Raw genomic sequence first — 16986 nt, forward strand, 5'->3', positions numbered from 1 at the left:
TAGTAAACTGATTATTTTAGACAATAATAAATACTGATGTACTTTTTATCATGGGGTATGACTGTATGTATACACTACCTTGCTTCAACATTTATTACAGTTTAGCTCTTTGAAAAGATGTGGGCTTTAAAAAATAACCATACTATCACTGTCATTCCCAGAGTTCTAGCATTTCCTTTATATTGATTCAAATCTTTGGTCAGTGAATGTTAACATCATGAAAATCTCAGGATTGTTTTGTTCAAATTGGACTACAAATAAAGTTCATACCTGCACATAGTTAATTTTCCAGGCTCTGTTCATCTGTGGTTCTGCCATTATATTTACCCCTTGCGATTTGTTTATTCTGGATCTTTTTCTGATTGATACAGTTTTGTTATCTGTTTTAGTAATTTAACCTTCATAGCAGATTGAAGGGACAGCAGTTTCATTTGGGTCTCCTCAGGACCCTTTTTATGGACCTGAATTGACTCAGTTAAAGTGGTTATGGGTATCTCTTACTTCCCTGTGGACTTTCTCAGTCCATACCTGAAGGAACATTTTCTATGCAAGTTTTTGTTTTTGAAACACAGTCTTATGTAGCCCAAGTTGGCTTTGAACTCTGGATCTTCCTGCTTCTACTTCTCTAGTGCTGGCATTACAGGCTGAGCCACCACATCTGGCTTTTCTTTTTGTTTCTTTAAAAGAAGAGGTCGTGTGTGTAGCCTCAGCTGTCCTTGGACTAGCTGTGTAGCTCCTCCTTTGACTTCTGTTAGGACTCTAGGGGTGTGCCATGTCCAGGGGATTATTTTATTCATTATTATCTTAAAAATAATTATAAAGCTATTTTGAAACCCTGAAAAATATTTCTGAGTCCCTGAATTAAGGAATCATGAAATAAGCATTGGTACTTAAAAAGGCTTGCATATTTTAATTTTATGGCACATGCATATTACTGTATTTTTATAAGTATAATATTCTGTGTTTATTAAAAATTGAAATGTTTTCTTTTGAAAACTTTAGCATTTACTGTTTAGGATCTTAAATTTGTAGAACATTTGTTTTTAAAAGAAATATAAACCAAGACAATGATTTCTTTTCTTTACAGAGACCATGAACGTATGGTGCAATAGCCCTACTTTTGGTGGGAAAAATATACAGCCATTCTGGTGGAGCAGTGAGTAGTGGTGTCAGTAGTGTGTCCTAAAGCTTAGAGGTTGAGGACCTAGGCCCTCTAGTAGTATGTGTGAAGGCTGGGTTGAGCTGTACATTCTGAATTTATTGGTGATTATATCTTATCTTGAAAGGTGCTAGAGGGCTTGTAAGAAGAGTAGCAGAGACAAGTGCCAATCCCTTCCTGATCCAGACAACTGGGATGCTCACTACTGTACTGAGTTCCTCCATTGTATGTTGCTCCAATCTGACTGTTTGGTTGGCACAGATACTTAGTTGTTGGCAAATAAAAATCTAGTTTGAATCTGAAAACAAAGAATTGTGGTAATTTTTTGCTTTGAGACAGGATTTTACTGTGTAGCTCTGGTTGGCCTGGGGTTTGCAATCTTTATGCCTTAGCCTCCTGAGTCCTGGGATTACAGGGATGTGATTGCCTAGCCCCCAAATAATTTTTATCAATTTTATTAATGTATTTTTATATTATATATAACACTCCCACCCCACCCCCAAAAAAAGTGTCTTTGAACAGACTTCCACATACTCATGCTGGCCCTGAACTCAGATGTTGTTCTTGCCTCAGCTTCCTGAGTGCTGGAATAACAAGCCCGTGTTACCACATCTAGTTATAAATATTATCTATTAGATAACTGGATGTATTATACATACACTATTCCAGACATGCTTTATTACACTTGAAGCTTTTCTTTCTTTGAGACAGGTTCTTATTCTGTGGCCCAGGCAGGCTTTAAACTGTCCATGATCTTTTCTGTTAGCTTTTGAGTGCTGGGATTACAGGCAAGGCCATGCTTGGTGGGAGTTTCTAATAAGGTTAATTTTTAGCTTTTTACATGTAAATAAGACCATACTTTACTGTGTGCTGTTTTAAAGTCATGATGAAACTATTGGATGGTAAGGCAACTTTTTGGGGGGCTGCTGTTAGGTAGCTTGAGTGTTAATGCTTATCTTCACTGTTATAGCTGATTTCAGATTGTAAAAGGTGAAAGATGTTCTTAGTTATTTGGCCTGCCAAGTAAGTACATACGTCATTTCTTAGTAGCTTAATTCTCCCTAAACTCCTACATTAAGATGCACATCACCAGAAAGAAGCTTGCTGTAGTGGCTGGCAGATAGAGAAGTAAGTGAAGGTTTTGTTAAATTTTGCCCGGATTTAATGCAGAATAACTTTGCTAAACACAGTTTAGTCAGTGGTTCTCAAACATGTATAGATTTCTGGGGTTGGAGAGAGGGCTTCGCTCTTCCAGAAGATATGGGTTCAGTTCCCAACACATACAAGGCCGCTCATAACTGTCTGACTCCTGCTTCAAGGGATCCAACCTACTGACCCCCAAAGGTACTGCACACATGCAGTTTGCATAAATGCATGCAGGCAAAATACCCATACATATAAAATATTTTTGAGAATACATAGAATTCCTGCGCTATCAATTTGATTTTCACTCTGTCATTCTGGAGCAATTAGGAGATAGTTTAGCTCAAACAGAATTACTTTAGAATGGACTATAATTGCAAATTAAGCAATGCATTTGGAGAATATACAACTTGAGTAGATGATCCAAATTCTTGCTCGAAAGCTGGTACGTTCACTTGGAAGTGGTTTTTTAAATTTAGCTTCCTGTCAGGTGTAAGGTTGTCCATAATTTTTGTCTTCTTCCCTATCAACCAATTTATATAGTTGCCTAACTCTGTAGTTTCACTTCTCATATTTGTATCACTTAACAGAGCTGCCAAGCTTTACTTTCTGGACTTCATAATAACTACTCCCACTTGCCATTTTTCCCCCCTTGAGACAGGGTCTGTAGTCAAAGGCAGGCCTCAATTACTGTGTAGTTGAGGATGACCCTGAACTTCTGATCCTCCTGCCTCTATCTCCCAAGTGTTACAACTGTAGATGCATGCTACCACCTCTTGCTTTTACAAGATGTTGGGGACCCAGCTCAGGGCTTCACCTATGCTAGGGAAGTATTATTACCAAATGAGCTACTTTGCCAGCCCATACAGTTACCATTTCTGTGTTGTATACATTGTTTCATTTTACTCTGAAAGGTTTTTCAGGTTAAATTTGTAGACATAGTGCCAGATTAAGTAAATTGCTTAAAATTATAAATGATAGGTATTAGTAGGGATATATAAGATGCCTGTTGTTGGAGACAGCGAGGCCCTGTGCCCTGGCTGGCCTTGGACCTTGAGACTTCCTGTCTTAGCCTTCTGAGTCCTGGAATTGCAGGTGTTGACACCATATCCTAGCACCTTTTATTTTTATTTATCTATTTGTTTGTTTATTTTTGTTTTTTGAGACAGGGTTGCTCTGTGTAGTTTTGGTGCCTGTCCTGGATCTTGTGCTGTAGACCAGGCTGGCCTCGAACTCACAGAGATCCACCTGGCTCTGCCTCCTGAGTGCTGGGATTAAAGTCGTGCGCCACCACCGCCCGGCTCACCTTTTAATTTTTACTTTTTTCTTTTATGCTTTATTGAGTCAGGGTCTCAAATCTAGGCTTCCTTCAGACTTGACAGCTGAGCCTGGCTTGAAGTTCTGACCCTCCTGTTTCTATTCCTAAGGGCTGGGGTGGCAGGGAGGTGCTGTGGTTCCCAGGTAATTTTCTTTTGCCAGTATTGGGGATTGAATCTGGGGCTTCATGCACGTTAGAGGAGAGGAGCACTCTGGTGACTAATTTGAAGCACTGTTGATATGTTGCCTAGGTTGGCCTGGAACTTGTGGTCCTCTTGCCCTAGCCTAGCCAGTTATTGCCCCCCACCCCAAGAGTCACAATGCCAGCCTACTACTATCCCTATTTTAATTTTATCTTGTGTTTTGGAGACTGAGTCCAAAGGACCACTTGCAGGATTTGGTTTTCTCTTTTACCATGGTGATTAAATTCAGGTTGTTGGCTTGGTGGCAAGCACCTTTACCCACTGAACTGTGAACCATCTCGCATGGTCTTTTGTTTGTTTGTTTGTTTGTTTGTTTGTTTTTGAGGCAAGGTCTTGTTATTTAGCGTTGGTTGGCTTGGAAACTCACTGTGTAGACCTGGCTGGCCTGGAACTTATGGAGATCTGCCTGCCTGTGCCTCCCAAGTGTTGGGATTAATGTCTGTGTTACCATAGCAGGCTGTGACCTTTTTTTTTTTTTTTTTCTTTTTGAAATGGTCTTATGTATCCTAGCCTGCCCTAGAGTGCATTATGTGGGAGCAGAGTCTTGAACTCCTTACCTTCCATTTTCTAACTCTCAAGAATTGGAATTACAGGACCACCACCACACTCAATTTTATGTCATGCTGGGGACTAAATCCCAGAGTTTTCTGCATTCTAGGGGTAACATTTGGCCAACTGGCCTGCATCCTGAGCCCTGTTTTTTTTTTTTTTTTTTTTTTTTTTTTTTTTTTTTTTTTGGTTTTTTGAGACAGGGTTTCTCCGTGTAGCTTTGTGCCTTTCCTGGAACTCACTCTGCAGACCAGGCTGGCCTCAGAGATCTCACAGATCTCATAGAGAACTCACAGAGATCTGCCTGCCTCTGCCTCCCGAGTGCTGGGATTAAAGGCGTGTGCCCGGCTATGAGCCCTGTTTTTAACTTACCTTTCTTTACTTGTTTTAGTATGCATGGGCACTCACATGAGTGTAAACATGTGCATGCCATGGTTTATGTGTGGAAGTCAAAGAACTACTCCTGGGAATCTGCTCTCTCCTGTTGCGGGTCCTGGGGATCAAACTCAGGTTGTCAGGTTTGGTACATAAGCACATTTACTGGTTGGAACTGTCTCACTGGCCCTCAATTTAACAAACATTTGTTTGTTTCCTCAAATGCTTTGGTAAAGTCAGATATACGTAGTTCCTGGTTAAATAAGGAGAACATGTTCAAAAGAAAATATGGTTTTGGTGAAACTAAGATGATTTCTTTGGCCAGGCGGTGGTGGTGGTGACAGGGCATGGCTTTAATCCCAGCACTCGGGAGGCAGAGGCAAGTGGCAATTCATTTCCGTGAATTCGATGCTAGCCTGGTCTACAGAGTGAGTCTAAGACAGCCAGGGCTACACAGAGAAACCCTGTCTTGATCCCCTTAGCCCGCCACCCCCCACCCCCCCCAAATAAAATAAAGATGACTTTTTTTGGGTGTGTATGACAATAAGGATTGTATTTAGGGTCTTGGACATGTTGAGTACATAGTCTATCATGGTTACATTTCTAATCTTTATTTTTAAATTTTATATGTATGAGGAGGGAGATGGGGGGATCTGTGGTTGGTATATAGAGTGAGTAGAACATTTCTTAATAAAGAAAAATGAAAAGAAAAACATATATATGAATGTTTTGCCTGCATGTATGTCTGTGCACCATTTGTATGGCTGGTACCCAGGGAGACCAGAAGAGGATATTGAATCCCCTGGGACCAGAGTTACAAGTAGTTTTAAGCCACTATGTGAATGCTGGAAATCAAATCCTGGACCTCTGGAAGAAGCAACCTGTGCTCTTAAACCCTGAGCCATTTCTCTAGCCCCAGATTGAATGTTTTTAAAAAACTATTTATTTTCATTTTATGTGCACTGGTGTTTTACCTGCATGTATGTCTGCCTGAGGGTGTCAGATCTTCGAGTTACAGGTAGTTTTGAGCTGCCATGTGGGTGCTGGGAATTGAACCTGGGTCCCCTGGGAGAACAGCCAGTGCTTCTAACTTCTGAGCCACTCACCTCTCCAGCCCCAAGATTAGATTTTTTAAAAAAACTATTTTTAATGTATTTTTGGGAGGGAATTATCTATCTAAATGGTGTATTAATTGAAAACATTTTTTCCCTATAATACTATAGTAAATGGTGATGTGCGTTTACACACCCATAAGAGCATATGCTTGCGTATATACACACGTGTTTGCAGGTGCATATGGAGGTCAGATGTCTATTTCAGCTGTCATTCCTCATGAATCGTTTCCCTTGTTTTGAAGTTTTAGCTTTGTTTTTAATTACGTTTAGGTGTGTGTATCTGCATGTGAGTACAGGTGATGAGTAGGCCAGAGGTGTTAGATCCCCTAGAGCTAGAGTTACAGATAGTTGCCAAGCCACCTGACTTGGGTGCTGGAAACTGAGCTTGGGTCCTTTGGAAGAGCAGCAGCTGTCATCTTTCTAGCCCCTCTGCCTTGTTTTTTGAGACAGGTTCTCTCAGTGGGAGCTGCGGCTTGCAGTTTAGACCAGGGTGGCTTGCCAGTGAGCTCCAGGGATCTGCCTCCCTCAACTTCCTCAATGCTGGGATCACAAAGGGTTCTTGTGATCAGATTGCCTTCTGTTGCCAGTAAGGTAGCACTTCACCTACTAAGCGATGTCCCCAGACCATGTTACTGCAATTAAATTTATTTTGAAATTTTCTTTTATTTTTCTTTTTTTTTTTTTTTTTCCATTTTGTTTTGCTTTTGAGACAGGGGCTCACTATATTATAGCTCTGGCTGTCCTGGACTCCTTTTGTAGACCAGGCTGACCTCAAACTCAGATCTGCAAGTGCTGGAATTAAAGGCTTGTGCCACTGTACCCATCTTTTCCAATCATTGTCGAGAACTCTTGTAAAGTTTTTACCTAGGGTCTTTAATTTGTGTGTGTCTCTCCCCGCAAGATCTAATAGCTTAGGATGGCTTGGAACACAGTATGTAACTGGGGATGGCTTTGCACTGATTCTTCTGCCTCTTCTTCCCAAGTGCTGAGATTATATAGGCATGCATCATTGTACCCAGATAGTCACTAATTTTTTAAACTCTGCCCCATTGCTTTATCATTAACTTTTTTTGTTTTATTCTTTTCTTTAAAAATATTTTATTTTTTTAGTTTGTGTATATGAGTGTTTGCATATATATATATATATATATATATATATATATATATGTTTACCATGTGTGCACTTGGTGCCAAGGAGGCCAGAAGAGGCCATTGGATCTCCTTGACCTGGAGCTAGACAGTTGTAAGGTGCGGTGTGAGTACTTGAGACTGGGTTCTCTATAAGTGCTACGAGATGTTCTTAACTACTGAGCCATCGTGCCATCCTGTTTTATTTACCATTTAAAAAAAAGATTTATTATTAAGAATTATGTGTAAATCTGTAGTGTGTGTATATGCATGTGTGTATATGCAGGTGCCTGAGGAGGCCAGAAGTGTAAGAATTCTCCCTAGAGCTGGAGTTACAGGTAATTGTGAGCTGGTTGATATGAGTAAAGGGAACCAAACTTAGGTCCTCTGAAAAAGCAGCACCCACGCTTAACCATTCAGCCATCTCTCCACCCCTGTTTATCTTTCTTTGTTGTTGTTTGTTTTTCAAGATACGGGGTTTCTTTGTGTAGCCTTGGCTGTCCTAGAACTAGCTCGGTAGACCAGGCTGACCTTGAACTCAGAGATCCCCCTGCCTCTGCCTCCTGAGTGCTGGGATCAAAGACATGTGCCACTACTGCCCAGCATCATTCTTGATATAAATATCTTTACCTTAACTTTTCACCATTAGGTTGAAAACATCATTCTCAGATGTATTTGTCTGTACAAATACATATCTATTTACTTTGGAGTTTTTTTTTTTTTTTTTTTTTTAAGATTTATTTATTATTGTACATACAGTGTTTTGTCTGCATGTGTCCTTGCAGGCCAGAAGAGGGCACCAGATCTTATTATAGGTGGTTGTGAGCAACCATGTGGGTGCTGGGAATTGAACTCAGGACCTTTGGAAGAGCAGTCTGTGCTCTTAACCACTGAGCCATCTCTCCAGCCCTACTTTTGAGTTTTTAAAAACATTATTGTTGTTGTTCTGTATAATGTGTGTGTGTGAGTTCAGGCTCACAAGTTCTAGAGTGCCTCTGTGGAGGTCAAAGGACAACTCTGAGTTCATTCTCTCTTTCTCCTTGGCTTCTGGAGATCGAATTCACATTGTCAGATTTGGATGGCAACTTGTACCTGGTGAGCCATCTCACCTGTCTTATTTTAAGATGGACTCTTGCTATGTAGTACGTAGTATATGTAGTATAAATTCAGGCTGACCTCGAATCCACTGTCTTTTTGCCCCAGCTTCCCAAATGCTGGGATTGGGCTTGTGTTGACATGATTGTATTTAGTTGCAATCTGATTCAGAAATTGTAGGGACTGTTTCTCAACTTGGATTTGTCCAATTTACTTCTGGGCCATATAAATAAATATAAATGTTTTCAGGGTTCCACACTTCAAGCCCCCAGGTGCCATCATGTTTCCCCATTGAGAAACTATTATTTTCCATGCACTAATACTCTCAAGTAGGATGCTTTTCACTGTATTTCCTATATTTGGGTAGATATTATATTTGTTTTATTTGCTTGTTTGCTTTTTGAGATGGGGACTCATATAGCCAAGGGTATTCTTGAATTCTGTCTAGCAGGGATGACCTTGAACTTCTGATCCTTCTGTCTCCATTTCCTAAGTGCTGTTACAGGCATATGCCACCATACCTGGTTTTTGCAGTGCCTAGGGCTTTGTACATGCTAGGTAAGTACTCTTATCAATTGAACTATATTCACAGCTTTTGTTCTGCTCTTTGACATCACAAGTCTCATACTTAAGGGAAGGCTGACCTGGAATTCACTATTTAGATCAGGATGGCCTTGAACCTGTGGCAGCCTTACTTCAGACTACTGAATACTAATGAGCCACCAAGCCAGCTACACATTAATTCTTTTTTTATTATTAAGATTGACTTATTATGTATGCAGTGTTCTGTCTGCATATATGCCTGCACACCAGAAGAGGGCACCAGATCTTATTATAGATGGTTGTAAGGTTGCTGGCAATTGAACTCAGGGTCTCTGGAAGAACAGCCAGTGCTTTTAACCTCTGAGCTATCTCTCCAGCCCCCATTAATTCTTTTTTGGTTTTTTCAAGACAGGGTTTCTTTGTGTAGCTTTGGAGCCTATCCTGGAACTCGCTGTGTAGACCGGGCTGGCCTCGAACTCACAGAGATCCTCTGCCTCCCCAGTGCCTGGTGCATTAATTCTTTTTTAATGTAAAAAGTACATGCACTGTTTAGCATCTTAACTGTTGAATGTACAGTTCAGTGATGTTAAGTGTGTTTACATTGTTGAGGCAGATCTCCCATCTTGCAAATTAAAACTTGGTAAATAACAAATACCCTTTTCTCCTTCCCTAGTCCCTGGCAACCACCATTTCTGCTCTCTGGTTGTGCTTGTTTTTGTTTCTAGGAATTTAAGTAGAGTAGTCACTTCTTCCACAAGGCCACATGTATATGGACCTGTGGGGGCCATTTTCTTTCAAACCACCACATTACACTCCCTGGCCCCTACTTAGGCTTGTAACCAGTCATATCATAATGCAAAAATGCATTCAGTCCAACTTCAAAAGTCTCCATAGTCTATTACAGTCTCAACACTGTTTAAAAGTCCAAAATTTCACCTGAGATTCATGGCAGCCTTTTACTGTAACTTCCAGTAAACTCAAAAGGTACACCACATACTTCCAAAATACAGTGGCACTGAATATACATTACCATTCCAAAAAGGAGGAAATGGAGCATAGCAGACCAAAGCAAGACTGAAAACCAGCATGGCAAACTACAACTTTTGCATCTCCATGTCTGATGTCAAAGCACTCTTCAGATCCTCAACTCCTTTCAGCTTTGTTGACTGCAGCACACTTCTCTCTTGGGCTGGTTCCACACTGTAGACTGGTTCTCGTCTGCAGCTTTCTTTGGCAGATATCCCAAGACTGGCATCTTCAACATTTTGGGGTATCCAACACAATCCAGGCTTCTCATTCACAGCTTCATCTAATGGCCTCTCTGAGCAGGGACACCCCAGATACACACACCTGGCCTCAGTGACTTTCCTTAGAGGGAGACTATCTATTCCTGACTCTGAAGCCAGAGCCATGTGGCCATGACTGAAGCTGCCAAGTTCTACGCTTGCTAGGTCTGGAACTTGGCCTCCATTTTCAATGGCATTTGCATTCAGTTGTCTGTTGATGGTTCCCTTCACTGCTTAAGCTTTCCTTCAGTTCTTTTTCACAGGTTGAAAGCTTAGCTTGTAGTGGGGGTCACCACCACTTCCTTTATTCCATTTAGCATCAGGTTTGTCTTTAAACTTTTTATCTCCTGGAGCATAAGACTTAACTCCAATAAAACATTTCCGGGTGCTTCTTTTCTCTTCAAACTGTACCTTTTATATTTCTCCTTGCCCCCTTGTTCCTTTTCATTGTAGGTCCGCATAAGTGATTACTAATAACCACATGACACAGTCTATACTAGGCTGTTTTGAAATCTCTGCCAGTGCTATTAGCTCAAAACTCTTCAATTAGCATCAGGTAGGTTTTCAGGACAAGGGCAAAAGCAGCCACCTTCTTTTGCCAAAATATCACAAGAATGATCTCCAGGTGCCATATTAGTCTTCCCCTCTAAAACTTTAATTTTAGCTGGGCCCTAAGCACTCCGAGCACCACTGTTTTCCATGCTTCTACTAGGAAAGCCCATTAAGCCCCCCTCAAAGCATTCAACTGTTTTTCTAGTCCAAAGTTCCAAAGTTTTACATATTTTTCCAACAAACAGTATGGTCAGATCTGTCACAGCAATACCTCACTCCCTGTTACCAACTTTTATCTTGGTCACTATGAAGAGACACCATGACCAAGGTAACTCTTATAAGAGATGCATGGCAGCATGCAGGCAGGTGCTGGAGCAGTAGCTGAAAAGTATATCCTGATGAGTAGGCAGAGAGAAGCAAGGGGGCTCTGGCATGGGCTTTAGAAACCTCAAAGCCCATCCCCAGTGTTAGACCTCCAACAAGGCCACAGCTGTATGAGCCTATAGGGCCATTATATTCAAACCACCATACCAGTGGGCTCCTGAAACTGAAGTCCATACAAAATTGGCTTTTTTTCTTTCTATACACTTATACGTTTTTTGTTTTTTTTTTTGTTGTTGTTATTTTTTTTTTGTTTTTGTTTTTTTGGGTAGTAACCCAAAAGTCTTTCAAGTTTATGTGATTTAAAATTCCTTGGTAAATAGCTAATTTGAAATTAAATAAAGTAGATATGTCTTCACAGCTGTCACTATTAAGTATAACTTAATCAGCTTTATTCTGTTTTGGGCACCAATTAAGCTAATAATTATTCACTACTTTATGCCCAGGGCATAGTGGCATGTGCCTGTAATCCCAGCACTCCCGAGGCAGGAGGATCATGAATTCAAAGTTGGCATAAGTTACATAGTGAGACACTGTCTCAAATTTTAAAAATTACAGAGTTTGTAGATGTAATTCTAATTAGGTCACTTGTTTTGGGGGATGTTGACACTCAAACAGGGTCATGTGCATATTGGGCCCTATCACTTAGTTAAATTTAGTCCCCCTAATCGAGTTATTACTTTGAACACTCCAATGCTAATTATATTTTACAATGATCCTACAAGTGTTTTCATAGTCTTCTTGATAACTTACTTATATTCATACTACATTAGGTAGTAGGTATTTTAAACATACAGATCTACAAATACTAAAATACTAAAATGTTAATTATTGAACATCAGTTCAAAGCTGCATGTTTCTTGCATTTCATTTTTACAGAGAAACTAAAGACGGTTGGATTTGTTGATAAACACTTTCTGCTATACTGTAAGCAAACTGATGATGATGTAGTAGTAAATGGTTCAAAGCAGAGAACGCTAGATATAATAGGTTATAATTTTCTATTTCCTAGATATCGCTGGAAATTAAAAGGTTACTTAGGGTATTATTATTATTATTATCATTATTATTATTACTATTATTGAGACTGGCCTAGGCAGCACAGGCTTGTCTTGAACTCGTAGCCAAGATGTGTGTGTGTGTGTGTGTGTGTGTGTGTATGTGTGTGTGTATGTGTGTATGTGTGTATGTGTGTATGTGTATATGTATATGCTTTCCCCCCGTTACAGAACTATTAAATACAAATAAGAAACACTGTGAAACATTAAATAACAATGTGGACTTTGGGGGTTTGAGAGTAGAGGGATTCAGGCAATAGTCAGGGTCTGGCAGTGTGGGCCCAGTCGTAGTAGGGGGTCAGGCTATGGTCATCTGGAGAGGATGGGCTGCAGCTGCTTGCACAGCCCTCTCAGCTTGGCCAGCAACTCCTGGATGAAGTCCTCTGTGGGAATCCTGCAGGACTCCAAGAGTCCCTGGATTCTCTGGCTTCTTTCCTCTTGACTGTTCAATTCCAACAGTTCATAAGTGTTGACTTCATCTGGTATATCTGATTCTGCCATAGTACAGCTTCTCCTGGTATCTGTCCATTTGCTTTTCCACATCCCACTGCAGCTGCCACTGGTTGTACTTGACACTGACTTGTGTGCCGTTTCTGCAGCCGGATGGACTGACCACCCAACTCTAGCTTACTCAGCACACGCTTGCCTAGCTGCTATGCTTCCATTGCTCCTTGGCCCTCCATCTCCACCTCCCTTTTTAAATCATGTATGTGTGTTGCTGTGTGGGTAGGTGTCCACCTAGGCCAGCACTGTAGATCCCCTGGAGCTGTAGTTAATAGGAGGTTCTGAGTCACTTGACATGGGTCCGGAGAATCAGATTCAGGTCCTCTGGAAGGGCAATAATGATCTTAACCACTGAGCCATCTCTACAACCCCAGCCTTGATTCTCTTGACTATCTCACAAATTCTGGGATTACATGCATGTGCACCATATCTAGCCTAAAATTATAATCAATAAATTATTACAAAGTTTTATTTTTGAGAAAGTAAAGATTTATGATAACTAGGACAATATACTGTAACAGAAATTGCTATGTGGGCCACTGAAACTGGAAAGTGACCTGGGTATGGGAGGCTGCTTTACTTAATAGCATCCTGTAAGTAGACTTGAGTATATCCTTGAGGCTCATTCTTGGTGTAGTGAAGTGACATGGTTTATGGTGTTTTTTTTTTTTTTTTTTTAATTTATTTATTTTATGTGCATTGGTTGTTGCCTGCATGTATGTATGTGTGAGGGTGTTGGATCCCCTGGAACTGAAGTTACAGACAGTTGTGTGCTGCCATTTGTGTATTGGGAACTAAGCCGGAGTCCTGGAAGAACAGCCAGTGCTCTTAACTACTGAACCTTTTGCTTTTTAAGTCAGGCTTCATGTGGCTTTCTAAATCCTGGGATTTAGGCATGTACTTCTATTCCCAGCTGGTAATTCTGTTTTAATAAGGAATGGATGTAATTTTGTTGGTAAAATTTTCTATTGCATTTACATGCTATTGAATTAATTTCATTTGTCCTGATTATTGACCTAACCAAATTTCACAAAGAAATGTGAAGCAAAATTAGCTTGCTTTACACTTTCCTGTCTTTACAACCTAATCTGTTGCTGATTTTAAGGAGACGCAGTTTGTGTGTGTGTGTGTGTGTAGGTGCGAATGTGTGTAGAGGCCACAGTTCAAGCTCAGATTCATTCTCAGGAGCTGTCTACCTTGTCTTTTCTTCCCTCCTTACCTTGTCTTTTGAGACAGAGTTTCAGTCTGAGGACCTGAGACTCACTCATTAGGCTAGACTAGCTAGCAGTCCCAAAAGCCACATGGATCTACACATACCATCACACCCAGGGTTTTACATGGTGCTAGAGATTAACCTCAGGTCCTCATGTTTCTGCAGCTTCAGTTTACTGAGTGAGCTATCTTCCCAGGGCCTGGAGAGGTAGTTTCTAAACACATCTGCTGGAAATAAAATAAATCTGCATATTATTTTTCAAGTGGTTAAGCATAATTTTTTTCCCGTCTGTAGGAGGAGACTTCATTTTTGCCTTCTGTTGACCTGTTTGCCGAGAGGGTAGTTGGGTTCATGCAGAGCACTTGGGCCTATTTCAGCTAACTCTCCTGAACTTTTTTCTGAGTGATTAGTTTCTTCCAACTCCTTTGCTTGTCTACAGACTCTAATACCTTTGTATTTCTATATTTTTGTATATAATTTTTAAGAGAATCCCTTTCTGCATTTACTTGGCAAGAATTGGAGGGGGGTAAATGAGAATCAGTTGTGTTCGGCTGAACTGCTCTAAACAGAAGGAAAAGAATTATTGAGGTCAGAAATGAGTTGATTGAGGGTGCTGGTAAGTTCATACAGATGAACACTGCCATCATTAAAATGAACAAACTGAACTTTCCAAATCAGAGGTAAGAATTAGAAATACAAAGAAAGCCAGATGTGGTGGCACATGCTTGTAATCCAGCATTCAGAAGGTCACATGTTAGAAGCCAGCTCAAACTATATACACAGTTCCAGGCAAACCTGTGCTACAAGTCTCTACCATAAAATACCTCAAAATTAAAAAAATAAATCCAGAAATATACCTGACTTAAAATAGTTGTTGGTAAACATTCAGTTAGGTTTCAAGTATGCTCCTGAAAAGGAATTTGGGTAACAGTTCTTAATCCAGGAAGCAATGTGAATTTAAGGATAGGCTTGATTAACAAAATTAAAAATTGTGAGTAAAATGATGAATAAAACTCCTATCTTAAATGGGATCCAAACCCTAGGATGAAATAAACCATTTCCTGCTTTGGGATTTTGGAACAGAGTCTCTCTCACTATGTAACCCGGTTAGACTTAAGATCTCCCTGCTTCTGCCTGACCTAGTCTGGGATAACTGGCGTGCTGCCATTCTCAGCTCAGAAGATACCTTCAACCATCATTTATTCCTGGAAGTAACACAGATTTGTCTGTCTGTTTGTCAGGGTCTTTTATGAACTTTGGACCCTCCTGCCTTCACCTCCCACATATCCTGCTGGGTTGGCTAGTGTGAGCCAAGTGTGAGCCACCATGCCCAGCGTTTGCATTGCTGGGACTCAAACCCAGGGCTAGGTGAGCCCTCTACCAACTGAGCTACGTCCCTAAACTAGACTGAGGCTTCTTCACTGATAGCTCTTGTCTTGACAAAAATTGTTAATGACCAGTATCCTTCTCTTTTCTTTGGCATTTGCTAGTTGCTCAGAAGACTCAGTTTTGAAATCCATCTTAAATAGAAGTGCAAAGACAATACAGAGGTCTCTTGGATCTTTACCTGTTTTCCCTCACAAACAGGGTTCTTTTTATTTCTTTTACTTTTATTTATTTATTTTGTCTGGTGCTAGGGATCTATGCCAGGCATGCCTAGGCAAGCAATGAGCTATAACCTAATGTGCCCACTTTAGTTTTTGAGACAGAATCTTGCAATATAGCCTAAGATGTCTTGGACTCTAGATCCTCCTGTCTCAGCCTCTGGAGTGCTTGAGTTATAGCCATGTAACCGTGTCTGGCATAATCTCCTTCACTCCCTTCCTTCACTCCCTCCCTTCCTCCCTCCCTTCTTCGTGCTGAAGATTGAGTCCCTTGGGCCTAGCACATGCTAATGCATGCTCTGTCGTTCAGCAGTGCCCCTAGTCAGACTCTTTCTGTGGTAACTCAAGACTGAAGATGGGAAAGGGTTTGAATGAGTCACCAGTGTCAGAGTGCTGCGGCGCACGGAGGATGAAGATACTCAGCATACCAGCCAGTTCGTGGGGCTTTTCAAGCAGTTCTTTAGGAGGAAGCTTGTGAGGAGATGCCATTCTGCCTTTCATCTGCACACTGCTCCTTGGCATTTTCCTTGGTTGAGGCTGCTCCTTGGTTAGCTCTGATGTGCGACATAGATGTTTGCCTTAGTGAAACCTAAGGCAACAGTGCTTATGGAACGTTCAGATTATAGTTATATAAAGAGAAGATTGAAGATTCTGTACCTCCAGGGGTTTGTGATGAACATTTTCATTGACTGTACTTTAGATACTAGGATTTGGGCTGGAGAGATGGCTCAGAGGTTAAGAGCACCAACTGCTCTTCCAGAGGTCCTGAGTTCAATTCCCAGCACCCACATGGTGGCTCACAACTATCTGTAATAAGATCTGGCACCCTCTTCTGTGTACATAATAAATAAATAAATCTTTAAAAAAAAGATATGAGGATTTAAGCTGCGTGGCAAATGCCTTCAGTCCCAGCATTTGGGAGGCAGAGGCAGGTGGATCTCTCTGAGGTCAAGGCCAGCATAGTTGAGTTCTAGGACAGCCAGAACTACACAGAGGAAACTGTGTGTTGAAGAAATTAGGATTGAAACAGACTGTAATTAGGTTGCTACTTTATTTTTCTTTGGCAGTGCTGAGGATCAAACATGGGGCCGGGGGTCCACCACTACACAGTATACCCAGTCCTTTGCTTATTGAGATAGGATCTTACTGTGTGTTCCAGGCTGGCCTCAGCCACGTGCTCTCCTGTTTCAGCCTTGATAGTCCTGGGACTGAGTGTGTGCCATTGTCTAGCTTAGTGCTGCAATATAGTCTTAGTAACCTTTTGGTATCTTAAGTTAATGGCTTTCAAATTTAGGCTTAGTTAAAAATATGTGTCTTTGTGGGGAAGGGGTGGTTGAGACAGGGTCTCATGTATCTGAGACTGGCCTTGAACTCCTGATCATTCTGCTTTACTTCTCAAGAAATGCTCGTGTCTGATCATCTACACATACATGAAACAGATATACTGCAGTCATGAGTATTATTCTCACTGTTCTTAGACACAGATTTTGATTTAATCATAGTGTGACCCTTGAAATTGGTTTTATAACCAGTGTGTCACTGTCCATGTGAGGTAGCAACATGATAAGTGAAGACATGTGATCCCTCTCTTCTTTTTTCTCTAAAAGTGATTTATTTTTCTGGTCCCTTGAGGTCATTTTGTAATTATTTAAATAGTTTTGGGGCCAGGGAGATGTTTCAGTGGTTAAGAGCGCTTATTGCTGTTCAGTCTATATATAAGTAATTGGTGAGTAAGATATGAGAATTCTAAGCTCTACATTA

General features: G+C 40.8%; 1 protein-coding gene across 6 annotated transcripts in view; it reads left to right on the forward strand.

The window, feature by feature from the left end:
* Pwwp2a (PWWP domain containing 2A) overlaps positions 1-16986 on the forward strand; it is a 41641-nt gene that overhangs the window by 3802 nt on the left and 20853 nt on the right. The window contains exon 2 of one of the 6 annotated variants that reach the window (XM_076578185.1): positions 1088-1384. The exons of 4 other annotated variants lie outside the window; for them this stretch is intronic. The gene's annotated coding sequence lies outside the window, so the exon portion shown is untranslated. The remainder of the gene's footprint in view (positions 1-1087; positions 1385-16986) is intronic. One more of the 6 variants, XM_042283857.2, reaches the window with a different exon arrangement.

This window comes from Peromyscus maniculatus, chromosome 8 (assembly GCF_049852395.1).
Source record: "Peromyscus maniculatus bairdii isolate BWxNUB_F1_BW_parent chromosome 8, HU_Pman_BW_mat_3.1, whole genome shotgun sequence".
Classification (NCBI taxonomy): domain Eukaryota; kingdom Metazoa; phylum Chordata; class Mammalia; order Rodentia; family Cricetidae; genus Peromyscus; species Peromyscus maniculatus.